We start from the raw sequence: 21,547 nt of genomic DNA, 5'->3' as shown, positions 1-21,547 counted from the left end.
TGAGAGTGGGAGGACTGGGGGCATAGCATTCAATAGGAGGCTGTTGCCAAAATCCAGGTGGGAGGGTGCCTGGCTGGGTCAGTCGGTGGAGCATGCGATTCTTGATCTTGGGGTTGTGAGTTTGAGACCCACTTTGGGTGTAGAGATTACTTAAAAAGAAAATCTTTATAAAAAAATCCAGATGGGAGATGGTTTGTGGTGATAGTGGGAATGGAGAGAAGTGGGCAGAACTCAAGAGAGTCAGAAGGAAGAACTGATAGGATTCACGGCTTGTTGTGGGGGATGAAGGAGAAGGGCAGATGAATATGGTACTTGGTTTTCTGGCCTGGGTCATGAATGATGCCATTCTCTGGCTCTCTCCAAAGCCTAGTCCTTTTCCTTTCTAGGAACCACCTGATGGGCTCTTCAACCTAGGAGCTCTGCTCTCTAAAACCTGGTCCTGTACCCAATGACTCTGCGTGAATCTAACCTCTTCTCTGGGCTCTACTCCCTCCATTTTCTTTTTTTTTTTAATTTTTTTTAACGTTTTTATTTATTTTTGAGACGGGGAGAGACAGAGCATGAATAGGGGAGGGTCAGAGAGAGGGAGACACAGAATCGGAAACAGGCTCCAGGCTCCGAGCTGTCAGCACAGAGCCTGACGCGGGGCTCGAACTCACGGACCGCGAGATCATGACCTGAGCCGAAGTCGGCTGCTTAACCGACTGAGCCACCCAGGCACCCCTACTCCCTCCATTTTCAACACATTGAATGAAACAGAAAAGGCACCTGGCTGGCTCAGTCAGTAGAGCATGAGGTCCATGTTGTCATTTCAAGCCCCACGTTGGGGGTAGAGCTTCCTTAACAAAATAAAAATGAGGGACACCTGGGTGGCTCAGTCAGTTAAGTGTCCAATTCTTGATTTCAGCTCAGGGCATGATCTCACGGTTCGTGGGTTCGATACCCGGGTCAGGCTCTGAACTGACAGTGGAGAGCCTGCTTGGGATTCTCTCTCTCTCTCTCTCTCTCTCTCTCTCTCTCTCTCTCTCTCTCAAAATAAACTTAAAAAATAAAAAATATATATATATAAATGAAACTGAAACCACCATCTAGATAACCCTGGTTCTGTCCTTACATTTTTTAAAAAAGATTTTATGTTATTTTTTAATGTTTATTTGAGAAAGACAGAGACAGAGACAGAATACGAGCAGGGGAGGGGCAGAGAGAGAGGGAGACACAGAATCCCAAGCAGGTCCAGGCTCTGAGCTGTCAGCACAGAGCCCGACATGGGGCTCGAACTCACAAACTGCCAGATCATAACCTGAGCCAAAGTCAGACACTTACCTGACTGAGCCACCCAGGTGTCCCTAAAGTTTTTATTTTTGTGTAATCTCCACATCCAATGTGGGGCTTGAACTCACAACCCCAAGATCCAGAATTGCATGCCCTACCAACAGAGCCAGGCAGGCGCCCCTGTCCTCACTTTTCCAAACCCTGCCTCAGTCCCGAGGCCTGCCTTGTGTATCAGGTTGGGCGTTCCTCTAAGAACAAGGATCTTCCCCAATATTTCTCTATAGAGGGTAAGACAGGGTTGTGGCCCGTGGGAGCCACTCACAAGTACTATAGGCCACCTGAAGACTCCCTGACATAAAGGACAGAAGAAAGGAGGGACAGAGAGTAAAATGAATACAAGCTGCCGTGTAAGTCGGCCACAGTGTCTTCAGGCTGGGAATAGCAGAAATCTTGGTGGCTGTGAGAGGACAGAGGCTAGGAAACCAGTGCTTGCTCTTGTAGTCAGCTGGAAAAGTTTCAGGGGAAAGGGGGATCTGGGAAGCTGTACGAATCAAGAGGGGCAAGTCTAGGGCATTCTAGGCACAAAGGACAGAATGGGAAGGGCAGGAGGAAAAGAGTCTGTGTCATAGTGAGACTAACAGGCTTACCCGTAACATTTGTGGGGCCCAGGGCAAGATAAAAAAAATATATGTATTAAGGCCTACATACCAAATGTCTAAATATGTAAAAGTTATAAATCAAAGGTAACAAACTGTTAAATAAAACATGTTCTGCCCTCTTACCTTGACAACTATATCAATACCAACTGGAAGATTTATATTCAGAATTCTGGGACTCTTCTGGCCCCTCGTCTGACCTTTGGGGTTCTCTTTCCATTCCAGGCTCTGTCCTGCTACCTGAGGGGCCTCACACAAAAGCGTGTGCTCAGGGCAGCCACACATCTGAACTCCATCCACACTCCAGGCCCACAGGGCTAGTGAGTGGTGTTTCCCCAGAAGCTCCTTCTGTGCTTTTAGGAGATTGGACTCAGGAAGAAGTCCTGAAAGTGGGCTCAGGGGTGCTTGGCAAGGGAGTCTGGTAACTGGAGGATAGCTCAGAACGGGGAAGTCATGAGATCTGGTCCCCTTGGCCTGAAGTTATCCTCACTCTGGAGGAGGAGAGCTTCTAAAACAGGCCAGGACTAAAGGCATAGACTCTGGAATCCTATAGATTGGGCTCAGATCTCTATTCTGATATTTCCTCTTCTGTGAATCTGGGCAAACTCTCTGAGCTTCAGTCTCCCACTTATAAAATGGGGATAATAATAATAATATCTCCCCCCACGGGGTTATTGTGAGAATAAATAAGCTAATCTGTACCAAGCATCTGGTATTTAATAACAACCACTCATTCACATTGTTTTCCTTCCACAAGCCCCATGCTTTCCTCAAAGCAACCATGGAGGCTGGGGAAAAGATAGGAAGTTTTTCTCAGGCAAGGCTGTCTGGGAGGAGGGGGTCTGGGAAAAAGGGAGCTTATGAAGGAAAGAGTCATAATCTAGGCAGTAATAATCCCATCTCAGGCTAGGACCATGTGGGAGAAAGAGGAAGAGTAAGTTGTCTTGTATGCAGATAAGTGAGAAATAGTAATGGTGTAATTGCTTTCACAATCTGTTTGTTTTGTTGGCAGTCGCAGCTGTTTACTTGGTTTTCAGGTTAAGATAGGGGAAGAAGGTGTGAATGATCTGACATAATAGAAAATGCAAACATTATTATTATTATTATTTTTGGTGACCAGAAACACAATCAGAGAAACACATGGTTGTGAGCGCATATGGATTCTGCCTTTCAAAGTTGGAGTCTGACCTCCTTATTAAGTTGATCTTGTGTTGTTCTGAAACATGTATAGATTCTTACCACGTGCTGTCACTCTTGCTGTTCGTGCAGCTGGACCTCCCTCTTTCTCCTCAACCATTCCAAATTCTAGTCTTTATTTCAAGTCCACTCTTCGTATTAGGCCTCTCTCCCCACCACCCTCCCCACATTCCCTTGAGCGCTTCCTGATCCATATCGCCTAGAACGCATTGACACTCTTGATATGTTTACTGTCTTGTATTGTTCTTACTCTTTCCTGTGTGCAAAGTCTTATCTCCCCAATTAGAGCTTAAGCTTATTAAGGGAAGGAACTGTTTCTATTTTTCTAGCATTTCCCATTTGTCTATGTCTGTGTACTCATTCAGTATCATTTATTGTGTTCCCATGTGCCGGAACTGTGTTGGGTGCTGGGGATATAAAAATGTTTCTCTCTTGGGGCGCCTGGGTGGCTTGGTTGGTTGAGCGTCTGACTTTGGCTCAGGTCATGATCTCGCGGTTTGTGAGTTCGAGCCCTGCGTTGGGCTCTGTGCTGACAGCTCAGAGCCTGGAGCCTGCTTGGGATTCTGTGTCAGCTAAGAGCCTGGAGCCTGCTTGGGATTCTGTGTCTCCCTCTCTCTCTGCCCCTCCCCTGCTCATGCTCTGTCTCTGTCTCAAAAATAAATAAAACATTAAAAAAAAAAATAAATGTTTCTCTCTCTCTCTCTCTCTACACACACACACACACACACACACACACACACACAGAGAGAGAGAGAGAGAGAGAGAGAGAGGAACTAATAATGTAATGACTCATGGTTTGATAACTGCTTCTAAATGTGTTGCACACATGATAGACCATCGATATAGGTTTGATAGATTGAGGGACCATACTTCTTTTCAACTAGACATTCAACAAATGAACAAATGCATGAAATAACTGAATCCCCTGATACAGCTGTTCCAGGTGTACCCTCCTATATGAATCTGGTTCTGGCAGACTTAAAGATGTGAGACTGGTTTGGGGGGAGAAATGGTCTTTAGGGTTATCAAAACAGATAACCTTTCAAAGGTGGTGTTCACTGCTTCCCTTAAGGCCTCGTGGTTAAATCACAAAGCATTTTACAGGCATCGGTGAATACCTTTGCATCATTCAGGTTGGTGAGTTATAAGAACTATGTCCACCATCATAATGAAAACAGTTATTATTAAATACTTATGATGTGCTAGATGTAGTGCTGATTTCTTCACATGAATTATCTAAACCCTAACAATAATCCCATGAAGTAGGTATGATTGTTATCTCCACTTTGCACGAGAGGAAACTGAGACACAACTACTAAGTAGAAAAGATAGGACTTGAATCCAAGAAGTCTGATTTTACACTGTGCTGTCTACATGTGAATAGGGAAGGTGGAGAATTGAGTTCTTAAGCTGACCCTGCTGCTTACTTGCTGTGTGACCGGCAGAAGTCATTTCAGCTAACTGATCATCAGTGCCTTTTGCTCACAGAGCTAAAGAGTGATAACACCGGTCTTAAAGTCTATTCTTTTGAATTCAAGTCCTGTGCTCTTTCTACCAGCCTCGACTGCCCAAATCTTGTGGTGATCCCTTAACTCTCATCTTTTACCTCCTTGTGGTATCAGGGGCAGCTTGTGGTACTGTCATTCATGAAATGGGTATCCTTTTTTCATAAATTGTATATGAAGATCTTAAAAAATATTTTTTTAAACATGTCTATTTATTTTTGAGAGAGACAGAGAGTGAGAAGGGGAGGGGCAGAATCTGAAGCAGGCTCCAGGCTCTGAGCTGTCAGCACAGAGCCTGAAGCAGGGCTCGAACTCACAGACTGTGAGATCGTGACCTGATCAGAAGTCAGATGCTTAACCGAATGAGCCACCCAGGTGCCCCTATATGAAGATCTCGATGGCTTCATGAAAGACTTGGCTGATGGGGAGCATAGCGAGAGCTGCAGAAGGAGCCCTGAACCCAAATTCTGTGACTCCATCCCTTAATTGTTAGGTTTAAGTGAAAACATTTTCCAGTATACAGGATGCTTGCAATCAAGGAAGCGTTCAGACAGCACATAGGAAAAACTAAGCTATGATCGAAGGACAGGTGGTCAGCCCCCTTCAGTCCAGGCTTCAGTCAGTCGAAGCCGTGGAGCTTAATCTACGTGGGCAGGAGATTGAGACTAGGTAGCATGGAAGAGCAGGCACAAATGCACTTCTCTGAGGAGCCTGCACACAGAAACCGAAGCTGCCGAAATGCTCCATTTTGTCCCTCCATAGATGGGATTTTGTCTCCTACGTATGCAGACAAAGGATGATAATTATCTGAACAAGTGTGCGTGGTTGGCTGGCATCAGTCAGTATTCTAAGCTGACGTGCTTAAATAAAAATTGGTTTGCTGTACCCCTCATGTTATTATTTGGCTCAGCTCTCCCTCCTTAATCACCCTTGTTTGGGTACCAAGGGTAGCTGTGGGTTCTGTTCTCACTGGGGCAGCCTCTGGTTGGGGTGCCTGCTAATGTCCTTTCCTAGGCTTCTTTAACACCAGGTAACCTGGCAGGATGGCCTTTATGTCCCTGCTCTCACCACCTTCCCTAGCCTCTAATCTCATCTTGTCATTTTCCACAATCATTTGCATGGTTCTCCCGTATGCTTTTTTTTTTTTTTTTTTTTTTTTTTTTTTTGCAATTTTCTTCTTCATCTATGCATAAAATTCTACAGAGATCAGGGAGAAAAACCTACTAAAAAATTCTCCTTCCCTCCCCCACCCCACACTCAATGCACAGTGGCAGACAGACATAAGCTCTCCTCTGACCTTACTTACCATGCCCCCAAATATCAAATCAAGATCATTTCTAAAACAAAAAACAAAACCCTAAACTCCCCAAACAAAACAAAGAAATGGTAGGAGGGAACCCTTAAAAAATCACTCCCCTTCTAGGAGATGAGTCCACTCTTTTAGGGGGTCCACCTTAAGTTACTAAAGGACTGATTTTTATTTTATTTTTTTTAGGTTAAAAAATTATTATTATTAAAAAAATTTTAAACATTTATTCATTTTTGAGAGACAGAAAGACAGAGCACTAGCAGAGAAGGGGAGAGAGAGGGAGACAAAGCATCTAAAGCAGGCTCCAGGCTCTGAGCTGTCAGCACACAGCCCAATGCAGGGCTCAAACTCACAAACTGTGAGATCATGACCTGAGCGGAAGTCGGATGTTTAACCAACTGAGCCACCCAGGCGCCCCCCTCCCCCACTTTTTTAGATTTTTAAAATTATTTTAAAGTATTTTCTATGAACCCAAAGTGGGGCTCAAACGCACAACTCCGAGATTAAAAGTCTCATCCTGCACAGACAGTCCCTAAAAGACTGAATTTTTGAAGTAGCTACTTCTAAGTCAGGCTGCAGCTGAGGGCCTGGTGACCTGTGGTTTGGGGTCCTACTTCGTGGGTATGTCATTTGTTTGTAAAGGTGTTTTCCTTAAGCAGAGTAGCTTTTTTTTTTTTTTTTTTTTTTTAACTTCTTAAATGTTTATTTATGTTTGAGAGAGAGACAGAGACAGAGTGAGAGCAGGGTAGGGGCAGAGAGAGAGAGGGAGACAGATTCCTAAGTAGCCTCCAGGCTTCAAGCTGTCAGCACAGAGCCTGACGCCGGCTCCAACCCACGAACTTCTGGATCAGGGCCCTAGTTGAAGTCAGACGCTCAATCGACTGAGCCACCCAGGTACTCCAGAGAGTAGCTTTGATTTTAGGTTGGAATTCTAAGGGGGGGGGGGGGGGGGCGGGGAAAGGCCCTTGGGGGGATGAGGAAAAAGTTCTGTTCTGACCACTAGGGTAAGGGATTCAGAAACAAGTCGCCGTCTCTGCCTTTCTGGGAAACCCCAGGCTTTGGGGGCAGACTCTGGGTCAGATGGGGTGAATCAGAGGAAGGGACCAGGGAACAGTTAAACTCAGTTTACAAACAAACACAAATAATTGCAAATGAATTCACGCCGGGACAACCGTCAACTTCAAATGCAGAACAGAACTGGGAAGGGAGTCGAGGGCGAGAGGGCAGAATTTAGAGAAAATCTGGGAAAGCTTCTCGGAGGAAGCGTGTGCGGAGACGTTGCCTGGGAACCGCAGCTGAAGGCTAGGCACAACCCAGCCGCCTTCCCCGGGGTCTCTGCCTCGAAAGGCGCTCGCTCAGGCAGCGGGCGAGGTGCTGTCTCGGCAGGCCCGGCTCTCTGGGTCCTTCCACCACCTGACCCCACCGGCTCTCGCCTCCTTCCTCGCCATCCCTGCGGCCCCTTCCTCCACACCCGCTCCTCCCGGCTGCCCCTCGATAATCTCCTGACATCTCTTCAAATCCAATTATCGAATTAATTGACGTGCTAACCGAGAGGCAAACAGAAAGGGGCGGCAAACACCGGGCGGTTCAGATTTATCCTCCGGCCTCCACAAGCCCCGGCCGGGCGAGATTTACTGGGCCTCGAACACGGCGACAGTTCAAACCTTTGATTAATCATGTTTTTCTCCCGGCCCCATAATTTAGTTGCTCTTTTTCCCTCCCTGCCTTTTTTTATCAGTGGAAACAGAGACGGAGTCCTCATCAGCTTCAATTACAAATATTAAGCCCCCGGACAGCACTTTGACAGAGAGGCGGCCAGCCCCCCCTCCGTCCCGCCCCCCTAAATCATCCCCGAATTAACATCACAATCGGCGGCTGGCGTGCGTTCAGATTTAAATGGTGGCATATTGTTCGCGGACGGTCTAGTTCAGACCGGCGGGTTCGCAGCTCCCGGCGGCAGCCCCCGCCTCTCCCCCCCCCCCCCCCCCCCCGCAGTCTCCCTCCGGCCTCCCCGGAGGCTGTGACTCAGGAACCGCGGGAGGCTCCGGCGCCTAGTCTCCAGCAGGGGAGGCTGCAGGCGGGGGTGCGCTGGGGTGGGGGCGAGAGGGCTGGGGAGAGGGGTAGTGTGTGGAGGGAGGGTCACGCGGAGGGAGAGGAATTGAAGAAGCGGGTGACGGGGGAACCGGGTTTATGCATGAAGGTGCAGAAACCGCGCGTTTGGGGACGCCACCACGCCGCCCTTTGGGGGTAGGTTATGGCCGCCTTGAGCCCACGAAGGGTCTGCAGGGCCCCCCTTGGGTCATGGTGCAGTGGCCAGGAGGTAGGGCGTTCTCTTGTTCTTTGAGTGTTGCTGTAATGAAGGAAGAACGTGTGGCAAGATTTCTGTTTCCTGAGCCTATTAGGGAAAATTTGCCCTACACCACTGTCGGAAGTCTTGAAGATAGGTCTCAGAAAGGACTTACTTAGTGGGAAGACTGATCGTGAGGTTGAAATACCTCAAGGGGATTTTTCGGATTAGAAGACCCCGGAAGTAGCCAGAATTCTCTGAAGGCGTTTGGGGAAAAAGATACAACTGTTTAGCTCTGTCCCACTAAAGCGGAGGAGGAGTGGGAGAGTCATTCCCCTGACCCCATTAATCCTTTAGGAATAAAGGAGATCGGGAAGAAAAATGTCAATCCAGGAGTCTAGGTTTCCAGATATTTTCTTATCCACCTGCCTCTTCAGTCTTGCCTGCATCAATCTCCAGGACTCCATGTCTGCCTAGCAACATCACAACCAATCAAGATGCAATTAAGCCTGGCAGCTCGGCTCATCCTTTACTAGGATTGGCTGCTCATAGTGTGCGCATCCCAAGTTTTCATTGGCTGACGGCCACCTGTATGGAAATGAGAATTACACGGGACTCTCAGCCTCTCCCTGCAGTGTGAACCTGTGGCTTACTGCGTTGAAACCTGCAAGCTCAGAGCGAGAACTCCTGGGCTCGTTTCTTTGCCTCTCTGCCTTCTCTTCCCCCAGAGAGATCTCCCGAACTTTTCCTTTTTCCCTCGGTGCCTCTGCCTGAGGCCTAGTCTGAAAGAAATCCTACCAAATAACGCAGAAATAATGCGGATTTGTATGCGGTTTGCATCTTCTTTGCATTCTCTCGGTTCAATAGCAAGATTTTGCCCCTTCCGTCCAAAGCTGCCACAGTTCCTGCCCCTTTCTCTCTTCCTTGTCCATCTCAGGGGCGGCTTCTCCTTGTGGAGTCCCTCAATTCTTGCCCTTTCTTGCCCTAAACCCTCCCTTAGGGCTCAGCTCCACCAATTCCCAGTTGCCCCCTCCTCCCACTCAGGATGCAGGCATCTCGCACAACAGTCTGAAGAACGGTTTAGGAAGGAGTTAGACAGGGAAAGGACCCCCCCCCCCAACACACACACACACGCACGCACACACACACACACACACACGCACGCACACACACACCCCTCCATCCTCGCTCCCCATCCATTTTCTCCGAGGGAGCCGAGTTTGACAGCGAATTCATTCCGAGCGGGGAGGGTGATTTATTCTTCAAATATACCGACAAGTGCGGGCATGATGGAGCCCATTAAAATGTTGGGAGATTGTTTTTATGATTGAAGTCTGTATTACTCCAACCATAAAGAAAGAGAGCAAGGAGTCATTAGCATTTTCATGATGGTGTATTTCTGCTTGTCTCCGCGCCATCACTCATCTTTACTGCCCGTCCCTTTGCTCTCGCTCTGCTACAACGAGGAGAGACTGCAGCCTGAGTTGGGGTTGGGGGTGGGGGAGGCGGGGGCCAGAGATGCCCCAGCCGCTCTGCCCTTCACGCCAAATCCTCACCCTCCTTGGGACGCAGATCAGGGGGTGAGAGGCCAGACACGGAGGATGTGCCTCAGCTTTCTCATGTGGGCTCCTCGTGCCCCTGAAGGATGGGAGAAGGGGTCCTGACAAATGGTGCTTGGAGATCCAGGCAGACCGGTTGGGGAAGAGGATGCACCCCTTCCTTTCTTTGGCTCTTCCCTTCAGGGCCTACACACCACTTAGCGTTCATAGGGGAAAAATCAGGAATTCTTGGCTGAGTGGCCTGGGCTGGAGACATCAAATAGAAGAGGCCAAGAGGGAGGAGACCCCAAGTCCCGGGGTTTAGAGACTGTATTGGCAAGAAGATGGGAGTTGGCCTCTGTCTCTGCTACTCCCTGAAGGGCCCCTAGACCTTGCTCTGGGATGGGTCTAAGCCTCCTGTCTCCACCCTAGTTCCGCAGCTCCTACTCCTTCCTATTTTCCCAAGTCCTTGATTATTTTTACCCAGCCATTTACAAGACTCTCCAGTACCCCAAGGAACAAATTCATATCCTCCATGAAAATAAGGAGATCAAAATAATTACTGCCAAGGTGAGAGCTTGAAGAGGGTTGGCTATGAGTAAAGTGGTGTCTCCAGGTGAACAAGGACTGTTGGAATCACCTATCTTTTTTTTTTTTAATTTTTCTTTAGTATTTATTTAGTTTTGAGAGAAAGAGACAGAGCATGAGCAGGGGAAGGGCAGAGAGAGAGGGAGACACAGAATGTAAAGTAGGCTCCAGGCTCTGAGCTGTTAGCACAGAGCCCGATGTGGGGCTTGAACTCACCAACTGGAGATCCTGACCTGAGCCAAAGTCACTGAGCCACCCAGGTGCCCCTGATGAGATTCTTAAATAAAGAAACATTCTTTCCAGGTTGGGAACGACCACCCTGCATATCCAGTTGCCCCAAATTGTATGGTGGCACTTGAGGGAGTTGGTTGGGATAAAGGCTAGTTAAGAGGTAGGGGGACATGGATGTGTTAGCTAGCAAGATGTTATCAGTGATAACGATTAGTGGACTACTTTCTTCCTGATCCAGAACTTTCTCACTGATGTCTCACAACAACTTGAAAGGTGGGTTTCATGACCACCATTTCACAAATGAGGAAACCAAGGGTCAGGTGAAAGTTGTAGGGTGTCCAAGGTCACTGAGCTAGTAAACAGAAGATTCAAGGTCTGAACCCTGGGCTGTTTTCATTAACTGATGCTGCCTGAGAAGGAGTTTAGGGTCTGGAAAGTGGAAGCCAGGATGACCCCCTGGATCAGAATGGGGGGACAGAACACCCCATTTACTCATAAGGAAGTGGAGACCATCTAGTAAGTACTTACCAGGAATATACATACATTCCTTGGCCACTGGTCTGGGTAGTTGGGTACCAGTTGGCATTGCTGGGATTAACGCCTCTCTAATCATTCAGATAACATTAATTGAACACCTATTATGTGTCATTTTTGATTGGCCACACCTCCCCCCCCCAGGCCTCCCCCTACTCCACTGAGATAGGAACCAAATAGGGCTCTGGTTTCCTGGGCAGGGGTGGAGGCCCAGGCAGCTGGACCGAGGTGGAACAAAGTGGGGTGTGGAGGTGAGAGCCCCCCTACAGCCTGCACAGTGCCCAGAGGCGGCTACAGCAGCGGCCCCAGATTTACAGCTGCCCTGGTGCTGGTGCCATAAAAGCAAACGATCCTTCTCTGTACTAATTTCTGTGTAATTAGATCTCTCCTGGCATGGAAAGTGGGGAGTGGGGGCAGCCAGGAGGGGAGGGTGCCAAGGACTCTCCACAGAGGTGGGAGGAGGGGCCACAGGATACACATGGCTTATTGTGGGTCTGGTTGGGCACTGTGATGAGATGGGGAATGCAATGCCTCACACTTGTTAGGTAAGGAGGGAGATGGGGCCTGATGTGACCACCCCTTTGTGCCCAGGATGGGGGGAAGATAAGCGTGGGATCGGGTACAAAGATCCTGAAGTGAGAAGAATAACTCCTGGCTCATCAATGTACACATGGCAGGTATTGAAACCCTCAGAGGAGCTGCACACAGATCTCTCCACAGGCAGCTAGATACCAAAGTCCCTCAGAGAGGCCGGAACAGCAAAGAACTCCTGCAGATGCATCGTATTTACATCCACATTTAGAAAACAATAGATACTTTATATTTCCACACTTACCTGCCGATAGCAGATACACATCTCTCTCCATCAAATGCTAAAATTACAGCATAGGCTCTAAAGAGGACTCAACAAATGTTTGTTCCCTTCTTTGCCCCCACCCATTGCTTGCCCACCTCTTGGAGACAGAATTAAAGGATGTAAAAAGCACTTTCTTTAAGGTTTTCTTTAAGATACTCGAAGGTGGATCTCCTTAAGCTAGGAGAAAAAAAAAAAAAAAAAGGATTGCAGAAGAAATCAAGAGGAATGTGGGGCGAGAGAAGGAAAGATCCTGGGGTCTTGCTTTTCCTTAGGAAGAACAAAGTCTGAGAGAGGAAAAGAATACAGTTGTTATTATTTCTATGTCCCCTCCCCCCACCGCCTCCACTCCATGGTGACAAACAATGACCGCGGGTAGGGCAGTAATGCCATTTGGAACAACGCTGCTACCAGCTAAGTATTACTTGTGCGTTGGAGTGTGTTTGTGGAGGGGCCTCGGAGGGCCTCTTCTCCAATGTCCCTTTGCAGCCTCAATTTCTGTCACAGTGAGCTTGCCAGGGAGTCGGCGGCTTCTGCTTCAATCCTCCCGCTGAAATGGAGCTCTTTACTTCATAAACAGTTTGCCCCGTCACTGGACTGCTGTCGGGATCAGAATATTCGTTCGTGGAATTGAAATCCGTCTTCTTTTTAATTTCAGAATATACTATTTCTAACTGCCTGTCATAGCTCCTTGAGTTATTCTAATGCTTTAAGACCAGTTCAATCAAAGCATTAATCGGCCCCCACAACAGCAATAACAATTAGATACCCATTGGAAAATCAGGAGATTCTGATCTCCACAGATGATTGTCATGTACTTATCTTAAGCCCTTGTTCTAATGGGTAATTCCTGATTAACCTGAGTAATGAAAATGTATCACAATAAAGAAAGATTTGTCATGCCTTGTTATCACTTCATAAGGCCATCCTTCTAGATACCTGCCATAACACCAGGATATTTCTGTCCCAATAAAACATGATCATGATGTGCTTGGCTAATAAAAAGGAAAAAAAGCCGTGTATTAAAAATATGTTTAAAATGATTTGCATGATTGATGTAAATATAAACCACCACCATCATCATTGTCAACATCATCCTCAGTTTATTTGCCTTTTGAAATCTCTGCTTGACCTTGGGGGTGGGAGTAGATAAAGGGAGAGGGAGGCAGAAAATTAGCATCTATTAAATGCCAGGCACTGTGCTAAATACTCACAGTAACCCTGCGAGATAGGTATTATTATGCCCTTATAGGTGAGGAAATTGGGCTCAAAGAAGTTCAGTAACTTGCCTGAGGTCATGCGGATGGTGGGGGGGGGGGGGCATCAGAATTTTAATCCAGGGATGTCTGATTCCAAAGCGCCCATTTCCCCCCCACCCCTGGACTTGTTAATTTCATTTTGATGCCAGCAGCGCCCCACCGAATGGATCTGTACTGCTGTTGTGACACTAGTGAGGACACATAGTGGGCTCAAAGACCTCACCCAACCTGGACATCCAGACTGCCCACCGGGGGGCCAGGAGTTCAGGACCTGAACTTTGTGGCTTCTGTGCCCGGTCACATTTCTGCCTTCACCTGGGGGTGCCCACACATTATCACGGGGAGCGCTAATACACCCTGTCACTGTGGTACGGTGAGACATTCATATAACGCAGTGTCACATTCTACCCACACGGGGACTCACACAGGCTGGCCATACCTTCTCTTCTCGCAGGTGGTGATGTGCATAGCCAGCAGGGGTCGCCGGCACACCAGGAATTACTACTTGCTGGGTCGGTCTCCTCCTGCCCTACAACATGGAACTGTTCCTCCTCCCCTGCCCTTCTCCTAAAATCTCCTAAAATCTCTGGCTAATCCCTCCCCTTCCCAGCTTTCCCCGCCTGGGCAACACCCCCAACCCCCACCCTCTCCCCGACCCTATAGATTTCTAAGGACGGGCTAAGTAGTTGCTCATTAGGCAGCACCCTAATCTGCCCAATCCCCACCTGCCCCAGGGACCAGGGATTCTGGCTGTCAATCCTGCCTTAGGAATGGCCAGGGAGCTGGTAAGAAGCCTGGAGTGCCCAACCTTCTGGTTCATCCTTGCTTGTTAGCACTCCCCCTCCTCTCAGGGCCTCCCCAGTACCCATTGTTTCTCAGCATCCTTCCCTCCAGCCTGTCCTGACCATCCTTTTATTGTCCCAGTGTTCACGTAAGCATTTGTCCCAGACATCCTCAGACCCCCAGGGTCCCTTAGCTCCCTCATCTTGGGAGGGCCTAAGAATGAAGGAGGAGGCAAATCTCTTATGGAGTGATCTGTGGTCGGTGGTTTTGGATGAGAAATCATGGTTTGGGGAGAATATGGGAGGGACCCAGGTACTCTGGCTCACAGTGGAAAGAGGGCCAGGTGTCTGTTCCCAGCAGGATGGGGGTCCAGGCACAGGCTGTGGAGGCAGCTGTGGTCGCCTTCTGGGAGTGGCATCTCTTTGCTCTTTTCTGCCTCTCCCCTCCCCTGCTGTAGCAACAGTGCCCCAGCTTTCCCAGGTCCCCACCTCCCTGCAGCCCCCTCCCCCAACTCCTGGAGCCTAGTGATTGGCGGCTGCCTGCTGCAGGGCCGGCTGGGTTTATAGCTTTGCGGCAGCTGGGGAGAAAGCAAGGCCAGAGACAGAAAAATGGAAACCGACCAAGAAATGGAGAACGATGATGAAAGAGTAAAAGAGAGGAAGACAGAAACAGAGGCAGAGACCCCCTCAAGAATAACAGACACCCAAATCTAAATGACGAGAGGGACGGACTGAAGCAGAAATGGACACAAAGAAAATTATAGAGATGCTGATAAAGATAAAGAAAATGTGATAAAGATGGGGGAGGGAGGAAGGGAGAGAAAAAGCACAGACAGAAAAATGTTTGGATAAGTCCTGAGAGTAGGGATGTTCAGGGCTTTCCAGGTAGGCAGGAGTTCCTTGGTAGTACGTAGAGGGTGGGATGAATATCTAGGGACTCCCAGAAATTCTGTGATACTGAAGAGACCGGAGGGTCTTGCAGCAAAACCAATTCTCCCCACACCCGTGCTCCCATTCATCCACTCTAGCCTCTTCCATGGCCACACCCTCCTGGAGTTTTAAGATTATTACAGAAATGTCCTCCTCGAGAACAGTCTGGTGATCTAGTGTGGAAGAATTTTGTACCACTTTCTATGAAATGAGTAGGGAAAACTGAGGTCTGACACTTGGGAGAAATTTTAATATCAGAGTCATCCTTTGTGTTGTACGTGGATTAATTTGTAAGGTTGTTGGCTCTGTCATGGCACCCTCAATTGGCACATACCACATTTACCCTGTATTACAGTTATTCCTCTATATATCCTTTTTGCTAAAATATAAGCTCCTTAACAGCAAGATCTGTGTCTGCCCTTCTTTGTGGCTCCCACAGTGCCTTGTTCTTATTTATTGTGTGAACCAGTGAATGGCCCCTGGAGATGTTGAAGCAGAGGTTGGATGACTACCAATGAGGGATGTCGTCCAGGGAATTTCTGTACTGAATGAGAAGCTGCAAATATATCTCTAAGCGCCCTTTTGCTTTTGAGGTCCTATCACTGCCCATATATCATATGAACCCGAGTTTGCTCTTCTCCAAATACGCAGGGGTAAGATGCAAAACAGAAAACCCCAAATTATAAAGTACCTCCCGTGTGCCTGGCTCTGTGCAAGGCATTTTACACATCTGATTTCATATAATCCTCACGATAACTTTCCCAGGTAGCAGTTCTCCACATCTTGCAGATAAGGGCTCAGAGACATGAAGTGTTTTTGCTCCAGGTCACATGGCTAGGAAGTATGACAAATTAAATCTGGAGAACCTACGTGACAGCCACAATGCCATGATTTGAGAAACAGGGGAAACAGAAGAGGGAAGACATGGCTTCTAAATTTAGGGTTTGGGAGAGAGAGATTCTGGATTCTAAGTCTGGAAAAAAATGCACTTTTGTGAGGTAGAAAAGGTCATTTCTACGCTCACCTGATTATCAATAGACCTGAAGAAAGAAAAAAAATGGTGGGAACAGGAATGGCGATCTGGAGATGGGTACTAAGCACTGGGATCCCTTGGGATCCCTAGGTAATGGCCTTGGGAACATGGGGCAAAGGGGTGTGTCTAGAATGCAGTCTTGGAAGTTTCTGGCATACATCTTCCTTCTGGTAGGGATGTTGGGAGTCTGGAGATGTCCCATTCTGGGGCAGGGCTTTGGTTAGCATGGTGCAGTAAAAATTTAATGAGTAATTTTGAATTTTGAATTTTAAGTTTTCTAGTAGCCACATTTAAAAAAGTCAAAAGAACGAGGTGAGGATCGCCTGGCTGACTCAGTCCAGACAGCACGTGACTCTTGATCTCTGGGTCATGAGTTTGAGCCCACATTGGGCATAGTAGATTACTTGAAAATAAACATCTTTTTTTTTTTAAAAGTGTTTATTTTTGAGAGAGAGAGAGAGAGAGAGAGAGAGAGAGAGAATAAATGGGGGAGGTACAGAGAGAGAGAGGGACAGAGGATCAGAAGTGGGCTCCAAGCAGACCACAGAGAACCCAACCATGGGTCTTGAACTCAGAAACTGTGAGATCACGACCTGAGCACAAGTCGAACACTCAACCCACTGAGTCACCTAGGTGCCCCCAAAATAAAAATCCTTTAACAGAGAGAGAAAGAGAGAGAGAGAGAAACAGAGTACAAGCGGGGGGGGGGGGGTGGTGAGGAGGGGCAGAGAGAGAGGGAGACGCAGAATCTGAAACAGGCTCCAGGCTCTGAGCTGTCAGCACAGAGCCCGACGCGGGGTTCGAACTCACCAACCGTGAGATCATGACCCCGAGCCGAGGTCAGACACTTTACCAACTGAGCCACCCGGGTGCCCCCTTAATAATAATAATAATAAAAGAACCAGGTGAAACTAACTTTAACAACATATTTTATGTAATGCTATATATCCAAGTTATTATCATTTAAACATGCAGTCGACATAAAATTATTTTAAATTGTTTTTTAATTTTTGGTACAAAGTCTGGAAATCCATTATGCAATTTATACTCACAGCATCTCAGTTTGGATTAGCCACAGTTCAAGTGCTCAGGAGTCACATGGGCTGGTGGCTACCATAGCGGATAGTGCAGGCTTAGAGTGTGCCTCACACCTGGCTGGTCAAAAGCAAGTACGAATTCTTTGATGGTGGATCCAGACATCTTGGCTCCTGCCCTTGATTTTTCTTACACCTTGACTCAGGAGTCCCGGTTTTTATGTGAGTCTGGAGACATACTCCCAATTCCCATGGGTTGGAATTGTGTATCTATTACAGGTTCTGTGAAGTCCGGCGGTACAGTAACTTCCACCTACAACACTTTCCTCAAGCTCTCGTCAAGCCACCTGCCAATCCAGTGGTTTCCAGGAGTCATTTCCTTGACCTTTCTGCTGCACCTGCCACACCTTTCTCCCTCTGACTGATCCTTCCCAGTCTTTTCTGTGACTTTGCGTTCTCTGAACTTCTCTTCCATGTGGATGGTCACCTGGATTCTGCCCTTGGCCCTCTTGCCCTCTCACTGTACATGCAGGGACACCTGGGTGATCTTTCTTCACTCTCGTCACCTTGACTTTCAAGGATCTTAAGTCTCTGTCTTCAGTTCCAAACTCTCAAACTCCAGACTTAAATATCTATCCAACTGCCTACTGGATCTCTCTCTTCTTTGTAAGATTGCAAACACATTGGAAATGTGTCAACAAGTCAAAATTGCACCGGTCATATTTCCCTCGATGTATTTCTCCATTTATATTATTTATTTGGTGAATGGCATTGCTGGTTATCTGTTCATTGAAACTAGAAATCTGTGATCAACTTGACTCCGTCTGTTCACTTCCATTAATTCTGCATCCTAAAAAATTCTGCCTCTTTTCCTCTTGACATGGCTTAAGTGCAGTGTTCACCATTTTTGCCTGGGTTATTACAATAGGTTCCTAACTGATTGCTCTGGAATTTCATGATCTGGCAATAGAGTGTAAGCTTGTCCTGTAAGGACAGGCATTCTTATGTTTTTGTTTTTTGTTTTCTGTTTTCTTTTTTTTTAGAGTTTATTTATTTATTTTGACAGAGTGTGAGTGCAAGAAGTGCAGAGAGAGAGAAAGAGAGAAAGAGAATCCCAGGCAGGCTCCACACTGTCAGTGCAGAGCCCAACGCAGGGCTTGAGCTCACGAACCGTGAAATCATGACCTGAGTTGAAATCAAGAGTCGGACGCTTAACAGACTGAGCCATCCAGGCCCCTCTTATTTATTTTTTTTAAGTTTCTTTATTTTGAGAAAGAGAGAGAGAGAGAAAGGGAGGGGCAGAGGGAGAGAGAGAATCCCAAGCAGGCTCCCCACTGTCAGCACAGAGCCTGATGTGGGGGGCTCGAACGCATGAACTGTGAGATCATGACCTGAGCCAAAACCAAGAGTTGGATGCTTAACCGGCTGAGCCACCCAGGCGCTCCTCTTATGTTTTGTTAGTGCTGTTTCCCAGTGCCTAGAACAGCACCGGGCACATAGTAGGCACTCGATGAATATTTGTTGAGTGAATGCGTGAGTATCTTTTAGTCCATCTTTCCAGTCTCACTTCACACAGTGCACAATCCTCACTCAGCAGCCCCAAGTATTTAGACTTCTAAGCCAGTTATATCTTTGCATGTTCTGTTCCTTCTGTCTCTTTAAGATTCAGCCTCTACATGGTCACCCATGGGAAGCTTTGCGTCCCCCAGTCTTGGTTAATTATCCTTCCTCTGTGGCCCCGTAGCATGCTGTGCATACCTCTAAAGTAGTGCTTATCTTGCTTAGGAAGATTTGTTGCTTTGACTATAAGCTCTGTGAGGGCAGTTTTTAACAGGGTTTTTGACTATTCCATCCCGATTCTCTATGGCCAGAACCTGACCCATAAAGAACACTACAGAAAGTTCTCTGAATTAATGCACGACATGTCTTTGTCCCAAAGGACGTCACACTTTATTCCTTCAGGCTACCTCAGCACGCTTCAATGGCATTGGTGATGTTTTCCTAAAGCTGGTTAGTAAAGTCCAATAATGTTCACTTTATTGTTCTTTATCTCTTGTATGTGGACATATATATATATATATATATACCCTTTCGTATGTATGAAATATTTTTCGGGAATTATTTTATTAAAATAATTAAAAAAGTTATTTTTGAAGGCCTGGCAAAAACAACTTTTCTTTTCTTTTTTCCACGTACAAACACAGAACTTGCCCTCCAGCTGCTTAGAGTTGAGAAAGAAGAAAGGCTTGTAAACGTGCTGTAGTGTTTTTTATGAAAAACACCCCCCCCGGGGGATAACTGCAAGAAGTCAAGTAAGACCTCATGGAGGAGGTGTCCCCTGAGCTGTGGGGCAAGCATGTGCTCAGAGGTATGCAAAAATGGTAGAGTGGTTCCATGAAGCTGGACGCCAGGGTTCCTTAGGGTGGGATGGGAAATGGAAAGGCAAGTTGGAGTCAGATGGTGAAGACCCTGACTGGCACACTTAATGGTCTGCACTTCATGTTCCTGTAGGCAACACGCAGCCACCGAGGTTCTGGAAGCAGGGAGCGATGTTTGGATTCGTCATCTCCCACCAGATACACCCCAGTGCCTGTTTGCTGCTACTTGGTCTGACTCTTCCTTTCACACTAGTGCCTTGAGCCCATTCAGACCCAACACCGTCTGCATAGATGCTGGGAAGCAGGGCAGAAGAGACCATCCATTCCAGAAGGGAAACAACGAGAAAGGCTGAGTTGCCAAATACCACCGAGTGGGTAGGAGAATGAGCTCGGGTTGGAACCCAGGTGTCTTCCCTCCCGGCCCAGGCAGTCAATGATCTTCCCTGAGCTCCCCGTGTCAGGGGCCATGCACTGGATCCTGGGGTAGGCAGATTATGAGTAGGGATGAGAAATGGCTCTAAACTTCCCAGCCTGAAGGGGCAGATAGCACACAAGAAGACCTACGAAGGGCAGAGGGAAGAACTCTAGATATCCAGGTAGAAGAGTCTGGTGAGGAACTGTTGGGGGAGGGGGGGCGGACTTCATGGAGGCATGGGTTTGGGAAGGTGGGGCAGAACTGGGCTGGGGATAATGGGAGATGAGAATGACCCCTGTGAAGTCCTGGAGGTGGGAAAGAACAAAACCTATGCCACAGTCCTCATAAGGGCTATTATTTAGTCTGGCAGCCTGTGTCAATGGCCTTGTGCAGCTACCCATGTGGCTCCTGTGGGTGTGTGTGTGTGTGTGTGTGTGCAGCTCAGCAGGGGCTGTGGGGTGGGAGCAGGGGTTCTGGGCCCCTGTTTCTGTCTCCTATCCTCCCCTTTTGCACTAGGTGGGGCACACTTCTGGAAGCCAGGATGTCTGGGTTCCAGATTCTTCCCTCCTCAACCTCCCCCAGACATAAATCACAAGTGATTTCATTAAATGCACCTCCTGCTGGGGATGTTGGCTCATAATTCCTCTCTGATTAACCCCCACTACCCCGGCAAGTTTATAGGCCAAGCGAGGGAGGGGGCAAGGGGGAGGGAAAAAGGAGGGATGGGGGGAATCCCAGGCGGGTGATGGATGCCTCTGTCAGCCCAGCTCGTATTTATTAATAGTCTTAATACGGGAAGCAATAAAGGAAGAGAGGGATTCTATTAATTAAATCATTGTTATAATTAACTTTCATTAAAGGAGGATCAATAAAGAGGAGTTGAGATGGAGAGAGGAGAGATCCATTATCTCTAATTTCCTTGGAAGGGATTCAGGGAATGAGATGGGGTTGCTAGGAGACGGCAACAGGAGGGAAGAAGGAAGGATGGAAGGATGTCATCCAGGTGGGGCTGGAAGGGGGGTGTATTGGTGGGGGGTTCAGGTGGGTGGAGAGAGGGATTGGTACAGGTTGCCCACCCAGGGGCCCTGAAGGCAGAGGAGGGTGACTGATAAGGGAGCTACTGGGCTGGGGAACAAGCGGGCTGTAGGCATGGCTTGTGCTGGGCATTGCTGAGAGCCTTGGTGAGCACGCAGCTCCTTAATAAATGCTTTACGACGCGGTGTGTGTGTCTAGCCTGTGAAGCTGGTTAGAGTGGATGAATGTGTTTTTGTGACTGTGGAGTCAGTGTGCGCATACGGGTACGTGAGGATGGCAACAGAGAGAGGGGGGCGGCAGGGATGGAAGGAAAATCAAATAGACTTCGGAGGGATGGAGTTGAGGGCATTTTTTTTACCTAAGTGGCTCCCCAAAGATGTGAACTCCTGACACGGGTAATGCCCATCTTTGGCCCACGGTACAGTGATGGCTGCTATGGAGGTTGAAGGTCTGTGCAGTGGAAACTTCCCCTGCCTTCTGAGACATGCACCTGGGCCCAGAAGCTTGGGTTCCACCTTGCCCACCCCAGGACTGAAATCCTGAAGTCCTGTCTCACGTGGACCCATACGTTGCTCCCTCGCCCACCGCAGTCTTCTCCAAGCCAGCCGCCCCACCACAACCCGAGACAAAGATCCCTCCCTCCTCCTCTGCCCACCAAGAGGCATAGCAAGGAGACGCTGCTGGGCACCCTCCCCAAGAAGGCAGGGGGTA

The sequence above is a fragment of the Panthera pardus genome, unplaced genomic scaffold, assembly GCF_024362965.1.
Source record: "Panthera pardus isolate Hobbes unplaced genomic scaffold, ASM2436296v1 HiC_scaffold_6, whole genome shotgun sequence".
In the NCBI taxonomy this organism is placed as follows: domain Eukaryota; kingdom Metazoa; phylum Chordata; class Mammalia; order Carnivora; family Felidae; genus Panthera; species Panthera pardus.
The sequence above is the reverse complement of the archived record's forward strand: the minus strand, read 5'-3'. Positions refer to the sequence as shown.